Raw genomic sequence first — 13,904 nt, forward strand, 5'->3', positions numbered from 1 at the left:
ACAACCTGCCAGAAGTCAACAGTGTTCACTTGACCAAATAACCGTGTAACCTCAATTTATCCTTCTTTCCAGGTTCTCTTTGTCCAGATGTTGATACATTTATCTTTAAGAGGGGATCTTGCATTGCAGAATTACTGAAAATGACCAAATCTGCCACAATGAGAATATTGCACATTGTCTGCTGGAAAATCTTATTGTTTGTGTTGCCATGTTGCATCACAATACCAACACTTCAAATGGTAGTTTCTACATTTTGCTCAAAATTTTCCAGGTTTCTTGTTTGACAGGGCAGATATCTTGATGTCTAGCTCATTGATGAGCTTAGACCAAGTATAGAAGTTACACTGAATCACATCTTAGTTTTGTGTCTTAGTCAGCCTTACGTACTGGACAGTATAGTCTAACATTAAATCTGCTTTACCCTTCAAAAAAACAGCAGAGGGTTTGCATTGGAAATTCTGACAACTGTTATATCTCAAATAAGTTCATCCTTTGATGTGTTTTAATTACACAATTTGGCCAAACTAAATAAATCACTAGTAAACAGGTCTGTCAAGTTCTCCTGTCTGCAATGAGCAGTGGGTGTTTTGGACGTGTTCAATAATGAGGTCCTTCTTGCAACTAAAATAAATATTGAATGTTTCTAGAACTGATTGAAAATCTGCTGAGGTTGCAATATGAGGATATCATCAGCAATAGGGACCACTGCATAGAGAAGTACTGACCTGCAATTGTTACTCATTGAAATTGAGACGTAATGCTATTCTATAGCTGTATCTTTCATAATTCCTATCAATGTCCCATCTACCCTAGATTGGTGATTTCACTAATTCCACCAGGTTTTAGTATATATGTTTTTTCATATAAGCTCAGGCCACATTTGTAGAATTCTAGTAAACAATGTTTGTTAACGACAGTATAAACCTGATCATAAGCTCCTTGTTTTGAGCTGCACCAGTTCCATTTTTCTTGCAGAGCCCTATATTCTCACTGCTGACCTCACAGTTACATCAAGGCTTACTTCAGAGGCTCAATGACATATTCGTTAAATGCTATCCCACATTTTTATTGTAACAAAGAGATTACTGTTATTCTGTGCAGAAATCCAGCGACAGAAACCAGCAGCAAGCGGCGGAGTCCAATTCAGCCCATGTCTGTCATCCATCTGTCTATTTTAATGGATGTTGAATGAGACATAGTAGAAGTGAGACCTGTTGAGCTCACTGCTCTGTCTTTGTGAGCCCCAGTTGAGAAATTAGCATCCTTCACCAGGAACTGGACCCTGTAAAGCTTATTTTCAGTTAGGCACTAAGTGGTCTACACTGAATAGGCAGCATACATTAGAGGAAAAGGCCATTACAGAGGAGAAGGAAGGCTGAGATAACAAGGTGTAGAGCTGGATGAACACAGCAGGCCAAGCAGCATCAGAGGAGCAGGAAAGATAACGTTTTGGGCCTAGGCCCTTCATCACAAGCCTTCTTTCAGAAGGAAGGCTCACTGGCTGTTGAATATGGCCATCGTTACTATGTGATTCCAGTATCATTAGACAGTATTTGAAGTGAGGAGTGTTTTTCAAAAGCTACTGAGCAGGTCATTTTCCTTTTTTTGCCCATTCGGTACCTACTCTCCTCCTTGTTATTCACTCACATTGCTTCCAATGAGATTCTTAACCAACATTTTGACTGCCTGATCAAGTGAAATTTGAGTTTCTTGAACTGTTCTTATGTGAGCAAATGCAACAACCTTATCATGCCCAGTAAGATCCCACCAGCAGCAGACAGAGTAGGGAGTTAATGGGTTCTCGTGTTACTGACTTTGAGTGGAGCATTGGCCAAAATAGTGGAAGATGTCTCTGCTTCTTTTCAACAAGTGCCACAGAATCTTTTACACGCGCCTGACCAGTAGGAGCAGATGACTAATAGGAACAGACAACTGGGATCTCCATTTAAAATCTTCAGAGCCATTTTATGAGCCACTACTGTTAGCACAGTTGGTAATGATTGAGGCTGGAAAAGCAAGCTTACAATATTTTGACCTAACAATTGGACCACACCCACTCCCTCAAACTAATGACGGATCATAAATAACCTTCCAGCTAGCCTGAAGGGTGGAGTGGCTGATAATGCACATTCTGTCTCTGCAATGTCACTTTAGATTATGTGTCAACACCAAAGTCATGAGCTAGTTTTCTTACTATATATTGACCCTCCCTCAGTTGCTTGATGACAGTAAGCCAAAAATAAGTTCACCCTGAATAGACCTATAAAATCACTTCAATGCACTCCAAAAATTTGGATATAGCTGGGGAAGGGCAGTTAATTAACTTTGTTCCTAAAGGTGAGAATTCAGTTTTCTTCAGCATTTGGATTTTAATTAATCTTGGAAGGGGAACATTTTGAATGACTAACACAGACCAGAATATTTACATTTGGATGTGATATATCAAGCCTTTTGCATAGTTAGTGATCTATGCTGGTAATACTACATGTTAGATCGTGTTCCTCACCTCTGGCCCATTTTGGTGTTTAATGAGTGGATGAATATTAAGGATTAGACTAGTCAGTGCCTTAGTTATAATTCTAGAAAAAGGAAACTGAAGTTTTCCAGAAAGTGCAGAAAAAACATCGTAAGGATGTTACCAGAATTGAGCAGATGCAACTAACAGTAAAGATTGAGATCAGATCTGGTTAATAGTATTTAAAATAATGAAAACATTCATATGGACACTGTATGGAGAAATTATTTCCACTTACTGGTGACACTAGAAGAGACCATACACTATAACCTGGGTTTTCCAATCAGGATCAGAAATTTGATTGCACATCCTGATCGGGCAACAAAGTTAGACACATACCTTTGGAGGAGATAGAACATAGAACATAGAACATTACAGCACAGTGCAGGCCCTTCGGCCCTCGATGTTGTGCCAACCTGTCATACCGATCTCAAGCCCATCTAACCAACACTATTCCATGTACATCCATATGCTTATCCAATGACGACTTAAATGTACCTAAAGTTGGCGAATCTACTACCGTTGCAGGCAAAGCGTTCCATTCCCTTACTACTCTCTGAGTAAAGAAACTACCTCTGACATCTGTCCTATATCTTTCACCCCTCAATTTAAAGCTATGCCCCCTCGTGCTCGCCGTCACCATCCTAGGAAAAAGACTCTCCCTATCCACCCTATCTAACCCTCTGATTATTTTATATGTTTCAATTAAGTCACCTCTCAACCTTCTTCTCTCTAATGAAAACAGCCTCAAGTCCCTCAGCCTTTCCTCGTAAGACCTTCTCTCCATACCAGGCAACATCCTAGTAAATCTCCTCTGCACCCTTTCCAAAGCTTCCACATCCTTCTTATAATGCGGTGACCAGAACTGTACGCAATACTCCAAGTGCGGCCGCACCAAAGTTTTGTACAGCTTCACCATAACCTCTTGGTTCCGGAACTCGATCCATCTATTAATAAAAGCTAAAACACTGTATGCCTTCTTAACAGCCCTGTCAACCTGGGTGGCAACTTTCAAGGATCTGTGTACATGGACATGTTCTCCATCATCTACTGGAAAACAGCATGGGCCTTCAATACCCCAACTGATGGTCTTGTGCATTGGTATAAACCATTATAGGTGTTAAATGTAGCATACTTCTGTGTATTCTCATTTAACCACAACTGCAGGTACACATGGACATATCGTGAAGAAGCTCAGCCACTAGTTTTCTGTAAAAGTCCTCAATGCAAGGTATTTCTCTAGCTGAGATAAGTGGTTTACCATTTATTTAAAATTCCCACAAATGCAAACTCAGATGTCGGGCTTCACAATCGGTATGACCAGTGCTGCCATTTCAACAAACTGTACTGGTCTGATAGTGGTCCAGCATCCTGATTCTTGTCTCTACTTTTAGCATTGGGCAATCTTTGCAGGATCATGCAATTGCTTTCTGGTTAATATGCAAGGTGGCCTTGGCTCCTTTGGTAGTTCCCAGAACTTTCGAAAAATTTCTGGGCATTTAATTATGACTCACTCAGGCAGCTGTTTTCTCATCACAAAATGTTGAGCCAATCAAGGTGAATCTTTCTTACCAAATTTTGTCCCATCAGGCTTGGGCCAGAGGCTTTTATGGCACTCAGTGATAACAAAACCAGATGTTTTGCATAACTGACTGGAATTTGTACCTTTAAACTGTCCAGGCAACCCAGTATAGGCTCTCATTCGAGCCGAGGTCTTGTGCAAACTAGACCTTGTGCATCTCTAGGTTGCAGCCCAGAGCAAATTTTGTTAAAAGACTGGTTCTGCAATCACTGTAATCAGCTGTATTGTTATCAACATCCATTATAACTGGGTGACAATTTAATCAGATGTTCATTTTGATTAGTTCTGATTTGGATGTTGCTAATCAATTTAACTATTCCAAAACAGATGAAGGTGGGCTTTCCAGGGTGTGCACTCTCCTGCATACCAGCCTATTAGTTCTCTTATTCAGTTCCGGCCTAGTGGGACTCTTGTTGTCTCAAGTCCACATTGCAGAAAGTACAACAGCTTGCCTGAGGGTTGGCTTTGTTTTGGGATTTTGCTATGGGCTGACATGGAGTCCCTCTGTTTAGGGTACATCCTGAGTGAGGCTACTGAATTGCCTTCAGACAAATGTTAGATGACTTCCACTGGCAGACCCTGTTACATAAATGCTCTATTTGCTGCATTTTCTAATGACAAAGCCAGTTGTAGTGCCTGTTTGAAGTCCAGTTGGGCTTCAGGTAGAAGGTGTCATTAATCCCACACAGCCCCTGAACATCTCATTAAAGATCCAGCCAAAATCACATGCCTCTCCCAGTCATCTCAACTTCATCAAAAATCCTGACATGGATTTCTCTGGTTCGCGAATAGCGAAACAAAATCATGTCTGAAACAGAGGAGGTTTGGGATCATAATATTCTTTAACTAAGTCCAGTAACTCTTCAAAAGTTTTAGTATCTAGTGCCTCAGGACACATTAGGCACCCAATAACCAAAAAACCTGCCAGTCCACTCCCTGTCAGGAGAATGATTCATTGCTTTTCATCTGCCCTGCTAATGTCAACTGCCAGGAAAAAGTTTCTTTCCACAAACTGAGTTCAACCTTCAACGGCAGGATCAAACAAGTCAAACTTCTCAAATAATTACATGATGCCAGAAAAGTTTCTTCAGGTGCCAATGAAATAACTCCACAGAATCTGGTACCCTGTTACCAAGTCACCATTTATTTAGATATGCAGAGTAGCTGACACTGGCCTGGTTTCCTCAGAGCCAGCCCTGAGAGTGATTAGAACTTCTGACACTCCTGTTTATATCTTTCAGCCAGGGCTCACTGATTGGGCCAGATTAACAGCCACAATCAGGGAACTCATATTCTATGAGGTCCACTTGAGTGACCTCATTATAATCAGTGTTTCTGGGGCCTCCTAAGAAGTTACAGCTTATTTCCCCTGTTCTCTCACTCTTCTTCTTTCCCCAATCCTCTGTATTGATACCTATTATATTGTGATCTGGATATCTCTGCCAAGTCAATCATTTGTTTAAACCCTCTTGGCCAATAACCACGCGCAGTTACTCAAGATGCCAAGTATACTATTGTCCCCTTGTGTGTATCGATATGAAGGTTAGATTTCCATTCTTACACTAAACTTCTTATTTTTAAAAGCATTGCAATCCTGATTGAGTAGCATGGCACCCAACAGATCTTTGGTTTGTTGTAACATTGTTCATGGAGATTTCAGGTAACACAAAAAATACAAAACACAGGATATTGACTGAAGATTGTTCACTGTGAACACAGTGTCGACCTGGAGAAACACAGCAGCATTAGAGGAGCAGGAAAGTTGACATTTTGGATCGGGACCCTTCTTCTAAACTTGGGAGGGGGAAGAGAGCTGGAAAGTAAATAGAGGGAGGAGGGGTGGGGCTGTGGAAGGTAGATGAGATGGTAATAGGTGAGTGCAGGTAGGGAGTGGTGGGGAATGGTCAGTGGGATGGGTGGGGTAGAGAGGTGGGAGAGAAGATGAACTGGTCATGCTAGGTCAAGGAGGCAGGAAAGAGGATGCGTGGGGCTGGGGAAAGGTAGTGGGGCGGCAAGAGGTGGATGCAGGTTGACTGAACACAATTTTGACTGAATACAACTTTAAAGATGGGTCCAACTCCCAACGGTGCAAAGGCAAGTGCTTTGTTTCCACCACTCCTTAGATTCTGCATTATTTATTATAGGATTTTAGAATTTAACTCCATGATGACACACAGAAAATATTTCTATTGTTTCCTCTATTTCCCATTATAAATTCCCCTTTCCTCACTTTTATCCAAGGTCACTTTGCTCATCTCTTCCATTTTACATATTTTCAATCTGTTTTGTAAATTTCTCACTCGCTTAATCTCATTATATTTTCCCGGCTTAATTTATTGGTCCTCATTTGTAGAATTCTAAAAATATTCCAATCCTCAGGCTAATAATGTTTTGGGCAACTTTATGGGCCTTTTCCTTGAAGCTAAGAAAATCTTTACAGTATTCATTCTTCATCTTTCCTCTCAGGATAACCGGCCCAGCCACTTGGTTGCTTCTTCAACTGTTGCACATGAAATGGGACACAATTTTTGGATGAGACATGATGATCCATCACGGAATTGTAAATGTGCCGACAAGGTCGCCGGCTACCGCATCATGGAACCAGCAATGGGGTAAGAAATACATTCAAATTTTGTGAAAAGCTCTATCAGAGATAATAGGAACTGCAAATGCTGGAGAATCCGAGATAGCAAGGTATGGAGCTGGATGGACACAACAGGCCAAGCAGCATCTTAGGTTGAGGAAAGCTGACGTTTCGGGCTTAGCCCCTTGGGTGATTTCAACCCGACTGTCATATTGAGGAGTAAGGATTAACGTGAAGGAAGAAATAGGAGGAGGTTAGAAGCACAGAAAATATATTAGGATGTAAATAAGGAGAGAACAGAAAAGAAAACCCAGATGTTTACAGCTCCATTAGTCCGCCCTCAGTCATCAGTAAAATCCTGAAAGTGTCTTTAAAAGTGCACGTGTCCACCTGGGACAATATTGCGGCTTGGGACGTAAAATGGCAAGTAACATTTGTGCCGCTCAAGTGCCAGGCAATGATCATCCCCACCTGAGAGAATTTACCCACCATCTCTTAATATTCAATGGCATTGCCATCAGTGAAACACCACCATCAACATCCAAGGGGTTATCATTGACCAGAAACTGAGCTGGAATAGCCATATGAATACCATGGCTATAACAGCTGGCCAGAGGTTAGACATGCAGCAGTGGATAACTTACCTCTTAATTGTGCAAAGTCTACTACAAAGCACAAGCAAGGAGTGAGATGAATGCAGCTCCAACAACAACACTCAAGAAGCTTGACATAATTCAGGACATAAAAGCCATACTAAACTGGCACCATATCCACTCCCTTCATCACTGATGCTGAATAGCAGTAGTGTGTATTATCTCCAAGATATACTGCAGAAATTCACCAAAGCTCCTCAGACAGCACTTTCCAATCCCATGATCACTAACATCAAGAAGGACAAGAAAATATGCAACAGATATATAGGAAACCAACCACCTACACGTTCCCTGCTAAGCCACTCGGCGTCTTGACTTAGAAGTATAAGCCATTCTTTCAGTGCTGCTTCAACCTCTAGGACTGTCAAATATTGGGTAAAAGAAGGTAGAGTCACCACAGTCTTACTAGATAACATGGCATTTGTCTCATGAGACCAACAGATAATGTTTAACCTGGAGGGTCACCCCACTTCAGAGGCTCTTGTAGTATCGCTCCATGTGAACTGAAAAGCCTGGGCTCAAGTTTTCATTCATACCCGTTTGCTTCCTTTGACATGACTCGAAATCTATGTGCTCTTGTTTTTCTCTTCTGTGAAGGAGCCTACTCACTCAAAACGGTGTAAACAAATCCAGGAATCTTGGAATGGACAGGATAAGCCCGGAAACCATACCTCCTTTGCCAGAGTTGCTATATTCAGTGCTCTGAAGCTGCTATAGCTACGCTGAACGTTACCGAGGGAAGGTAAGATTGGGGCAGGGTGGCAGATAGAAGGGGGAATAGGTTGTCAAATGCCTGAGAATAGAGAGGTATGGAATTAAATGGGGGAGGGGTTATGGTGATAGGTGGGTAGGCAATAGACTGTAGAGTGCCAGGAGGATGGCTGTGGGTTGGCAAGTGGAAAGGAAGTATTAGGGTAGCAAATTGGTAAGGGGGTAGGATGTCAGAAAGGTGAGGGGTTCGGGTGGCAGGTGGTGGGGAATTAGGTGAAACATTGAGTTGCTCGGGTGGCTGGTAGGAGGGGAGCAGCATGGGATGGCAGGTGAGTGAGTAGGTGGAATGCCAGTTGAGTGAAGGGATAGGGGTAGGATGCCAGGTGGTTAAAGGGTAGTATGTCAGTTAAGAACAGGAGTGCCTAGAGTACATCGAGGTGTTAGGTCCAATGATAGAAGCTGCGTGCTGTAAGGACAGGTAATATTCCAAAGGAATGGGAGGCATTGGGTCAGGAGGGGAAGTGGTTCATTGGTGGGATGCCAGTTTGGTCAGGGCTAGTGGAAGCCTGTCATGAGTTGGGGGTATGTTGTGTCATGTTGGGGCAGTATTGGTGGCTGGTGTGGTGGGGTGAGAGGGAGGTGATTGTAGGGGTTTTGTCAGGCCCACTGAGTGCTGATGGTGAGTCAGACTGAGGTTTGTCCCTTGTCAGAATTAAGTTGGATCAGAGCAATGTTGTCAGTCCTGATAGAGCCAGAGAGCAGATATTCTCATGTCAGCTGGGGCTTGATGGGAGTTGGGAGGTGGGATAGAGTTGCAGGTCAGTGGAGTGATGTTGGATCACATGAATGAGGATTAGGGTTGGTGTGTTGGGTCTGACTGGATTGGTCCGAGGCACTGTTGTATGGGATCATTGGGAAGTTGGGGTTGGTACAAAATGAGTTGGGGAGGTATGTTTAATAGTTAACGGATTAATGAGTTAGGGCAGGTTTTTGACCTAATCTTTCTTGGGTAACTATTGAACTTAAGTCAATTGTAATCCTCTGAAGTCTCTGACTCAAATCCAAATCGGGGACTTTGTCAGGGAGTTCCAGATCTCGGGTTATCGCCCTAAAGGAAATTTTAACAATGTAGCAATTCTCATGGAGTCGTTACATCAGGCCCTTTGCATTGTCCGGAGATACAACACAATAATCATCCTGTTGGAAAATCTGATTTCTCTCCACAGTTTCTGGCAGACCTGCTGAGCTTTTCTGGAAATTTCTATTTTTTGTTTCTGATTTGCAGCATCTGCACTTCTTTTGGTTTATATCCTTCTGGAAAATCTGGGCAGGGTCATAAGAATGGCAGGGGGTCACTTCCTCCCAGGAGTATGATCCATTATTAAATATGTTCATGGCTGGTTTGTGACCTGATTCCACATACCTATCCCATGCCACTTAATGTCTTTAGATCACTAAGGTCCATCAATATTTGTTTTAAAATAAACAATTGATCTCGCACCAATCACTGTTTATAGAAGCCAGTTTGAAGAGTTTGTGTTTTCTCATTTCACTCCTGAAAGATTCGCTCCTTAGCAAAATTGTGTCTTGCTATTTGAAATCCTAATAGCTTGAAAACTTCAATCAAATTGCTCATTATTTTTTTAAATTCATGGGATATACAACTCTGATTTGTGTGCTCCCTCTTTTTTTTAAAACTATTTCCGGACCAGTCATCTTTATGGCAAATCTGTGCTGTATTCACTCAAGGTCAGAACTGCTCGGAGTCAGGAAAGCCACAAACGTCAAATGAAAAGTTCAAGAGCAATTTCTTTGTACAAAGTGGTGAAATTGTACAACTCACTGCCATATGCAGTTTTTTTTTAATAAAACATACCGGATGTGGCCATCACTTGCTATACTAGGACTTATTTGCCCATGGAGTCATAGTAAAGACAAATGATAAGGAATGTAGATTGCCTTCCCCAAAGGATATTCGAGAACCAAATGGATTACCACTATGTCATTGCATTATGGAGTGGATTTGGAGACGTGTTACATAGAAGATGGCAAAAGAAGTCAAAGGAGTCAGGGTCTTATTGAGAATAAGTAATTGAAGTAAGAGGGTGTTTGTGTGGAGTATGAACACCCAGTAACAGTTGGATCAAGTGCCCTTGTCACTTTTGACATCAAGAGTCTTTAGAAAATCAAAGACTGTTATAATTAAAACAACACACTCCAACTAGAAAGGGAGGTGACAGCAATTCTTAGAGCCCCAAGACTCTGCTGCAGCTGTTCCTCGGGGAAATATCCCAGGCCCCAAATCACAACTGACACCCCAAAATGCTGGAAAAGCTTTTGGAAATCCAAAGTTTTTTATTCATGCCGTAATAAATACTGTCTGGCATAGATAGATAATACACTATTTGTATGGCTGTTATTATTAGGTTTTTGATTAATGATGATCACCCAGGATGTTGACTATTCAGTAATTGTTATGCTGTTGAATAACAGGAAGAGATGGCTACTCACTCTTCTTTGGGAGATGTTCATTATCTGGTACTTGTGTAGCAACAATATCACTTGCCATTAGCCACCTAAGCCTGAATGTTGTCCAGCTGTTGCTACTCATGGGCATAAGCTGCTTCATGTTCCAATGAGCAACAAATAGAATTGAACACTGCAATCAGCAGTGAACATACTCACTTCAGAACCTATGATGGACTGGGGAGGGGCAGGCTATTAACAAAGTAACTGAGGGTGATTGGGGCCTGGGATATTTCCCTGACGAACAGCTGCAGCAGAGTCTTGGTGCGCCAAGAACTGCCATCACTTCCCTTTCTAGTTGGAGTGCATTGTTTTAATTACAACTGTCTTTGATTTTCTAAAGACTCTTGATGTCAAAAACGACAAGGGCACTTGGTCCAACAGTTACTGGGTGTTCATACTCCACACAAACACCCTCTTACTTCAATTACTTATTCTCAATATGACCCTGACTCCCTTGACTTCTTTTGCCACCTTCTATGCAAACTATCCACGTTCTTAGATGAGTGCAACTCCAAAAACTTTCAAGATACTCCATACTATCTGTGATAAAGAATCCCTCTTGATTAGTACTACCTCCATTACCTCAAACATTCTTTCTATTTGTGATCAGCGCAGTGCTGGTAATGGGTACCACCTACAAGAGGCACTGCAGCAACTCAACAAAACCTCTTTGAAAGCAGATCCCAAATCCACAATCTCAGCTATGTAGGGGAACAAGGGCAGCATGTGTGTGAAAACACCACTACCTTCACATTTCCCTCCAAGCCTCATAGTGTTCTGATTTGGTAATATTGCTTAGTTCCTATATCATTGATCATTGGGTGGCATGGTGGCTCAGTGGTTAGCACTTTTGCCTCGCAGTGCCAGGAACCTAGGTTTGATTCCACCCTTTTGTGGCCGTCTTTGTGGTTTTCCCTCTGGGAACTCTGGTTTCGTCCCACAGTCCAAAGATTAGGTGGATTGGCTGTTGTAAATTACCCATAGTGTCCAGGAATGTGCAGGCTAGTGGGTTAGCCATGGGGAATGCAGTTTTAAAGGGTCTGGGCAAGATGGTCCTCGGAGGGTCGATGTGGACTCAATGGGCTGAATGGCCTGCTTCCACACTATAGCGATTCTATGATTCTATGAACTCTCACCATAACTATGTGAGTATCTAAACCACAGGTGGACTGCAGTGGTTCAAGGAGTTGACTCACCACTACCTTTTCAAAAAAAAATTCTGCCTTGCTAGGGAGGCCCACATTTCATGTGTGTATAAAGAAAAAACAGCAACCAATTTCATTGTGACAGTGATCTTGAATTCAGGTTGGTTTTCGAAAAGCTCTATAATGAGTTGAGTTGAGATTTTGGATTCTTTCCTTGCATCCAGAACTCATGTCCATTTTTATAATTCATTGGAATTCATTCCAAGCAACGTGCCTTTTCCCAGCAAGATAAAGACACATCAGTAATGCACTGCATTTGAATTTAGAGGATCAGCAGGACTAACCTTTAGGCAGTCAGACCTGGGTGGTTTAAATTCAATGCTAAATAATGGGCTCTAAGGGTTTGATAGATATTTCCTAATGTCCAAAGGAGTAGCATCAATTTTTTTGTTAAGTTGTCATTGAAATTGATTAACAATCTCATTCATATTAGCCATAAATTGGTTAATGTGACAGATGGAAAAATATCAGCCAGTGCAGGTATAATCTATTTTTCTGGGACTGTGTCTGAGGCAAATTGTTGAAGAGGAGTTGAGAGAGTTTTACAGCACAATAAATTGTGTCAGACATGGAAATGTGTCTTATTGCCAAATGAAGTGGGTAAACATTCCACTCTCTGTCCTGGATGTATAATGGTCTAGGTTTTCAGCCAATAGAGAAGGAACAGTACCCTCCATTCACTATCTTGACAGCTGCCCACAAACTTTTCATAGTCTTTTGAGTTATCAGATAAAAGGCCAACTATCTGCCTTACTGATGTGAGTATCTCAGCTGCTGTATGGTTTACATGAGTCCTGTGAAAGGGCACATTCAGAAAGGCTCCATATCTCTAGACATTCATTGATAGACACTTGTCTTGATGTCTGCTATGTGCTTGATAGCCCTATGGAAAATGAAAGATAGGAATTAATCCTGGCAAAGTAAAATGTCACAAGTTATTGTTACAAAAATGATCATATTTAACTTGCTGTTGAAACCATGTCAATGTGACTCACTAGTGTATGGCATATCTTTGGCTGTTTGCTTAATTGTGCCACCACATGATTGGTACTTCCCGATTCGCCATCTCTGTTAACCAGAGAAGTGAAAACCCTACACTTCTCCAGTGTCCGCACATAGCAATTGGAGAATTTTTGGAGTGCTACCTCCATTTCTCTCTCTCTCCCATCTTCTTTGTTCTCTTCCCTGCAAGGAAGAAAGGAAGATATACATGAGATTGTGCGTAATGGTGCATGTTCATTGATACCTGAAGCATCATTGTTAGGGCTGAACTTTTATACATTCACAGGTTGTCACTGGCTTGGCCAACATTTGTTGCCAATTTCTAATTGGGCAGTTCGGAGTCAACAACATTGCTGTGAGTCTTGAGTTACACATAGGCCAGACCAGGTAAGGATGGCAGTTTCCTTCCCTCAAGGACATGAGTGAACCAGATGGGTTTTTCTCAATAATTGACAATGGTTTCATGGTCATCATTAAACCCAATTCCAGATGTTTATATGATTGCAATTCCACCCTTTGTCTTCGTGGGATTCAAACCCAGGTCTCCAGAACATTACTGGGAACTCTGGATTAATAGTCTAGTAGATCATACAGTGAGATCCTCACCTCCCTTTTCTATGAGCTAGATGCATGATATCGTACAGGATGAAGTTGAGTGGACATGGTAACTGGACAGATGGGGATGTGAGGAAATTCATATGGTTTGAGAAGTGAAGTCATGCAATAAACTACTGCTTCTTCAATGTAGAAGCTACTTGGACCAGCAAGTGGATTTCTTCCACCACACCAGACCAAACAGGCATTGCAGATCCCTGAATACCTAAAGTACTTAGTCCCAACAAACCCCTTGTGGCGTCTTTTGTCTAAATGCACTTTCAACAAAACGTGCAGGATTGCTCATAATATACTTACCTTTCTTCCCTGGTTATGCCCTTAAACTGAATTCGGGAACAAGGCACAATGCTCTTAATGCTGACCTCCTCTGCCACTTCTAACCATGCAGCTTCATTTTAGAGAACAGCATCCCTCAGTTCACCCTTAAAACCTACAGCAGCAGGCAAGACAGGGCACATCTCTGCTTCAATGTTAGATTTTCTGTTTGTGCCAACAACGCCTTCTGTAA

Source organism: Stegostoma tigrinum, chromosome 27, assembly GCF_030684315.1.
Source record: "Stegostoma tigrinum isolate sSteTig4 chromosome 27, sSteTig4.hap1, whole genome shotgun sequence".
Classification (NCBI taxonomy): domain Eukaryota; kingdom Metazoa; phylum Chordata; class Chondrichthyes; order Orectolobiformes; family Stegostomatidae; genus Stegostoma; species Stegostoma tigrinum.